The sequence below is a fragment of the Echinops telfairi genome, unplaced genomic scaffold, assembly GCF_000313985.2.
Source record: "Echinops telfairi isolate 266 unplaced genomic scaffold, ASM31398v2 ScPeMD7_7427;HRSCAF=8465, whole genome shotgun sequence".
NCBI classification, from domain to species: Eukaryota; Metazoa; Chordata; class Mammalia; order Afrosoricida; family Tenrecidae; genus Echinops; species Echinops telfairi.
In genome coordinates this window covers 8,495,412-8,495,615 of record NW_022111327.1, presented here as the reverse complement: position 1 = coordinate 8,495,615, position 204 = coordinate 8,495,412, and positions in this window count along the sequence as shown.

Genomic DNA, 204 nt, shown 5'->3' with positions numbered 1-204 from the left:
TTGTATATTTCATCATTGCTACATCGCACCCTGACTGGCTGGTCTCCTCCCCAAGACCTTTCAGTAAGGTGATGTCCAGTGGCCTACAAATGGGCTTTGGGTCTCCACTCCGCACTCCCCCCATCATTCACTATGATATGGTTATTTTTGTTCTGATGATGCCTTACACCTGATCCCTTCGACACCTCGTGGTTGCATAGGCTG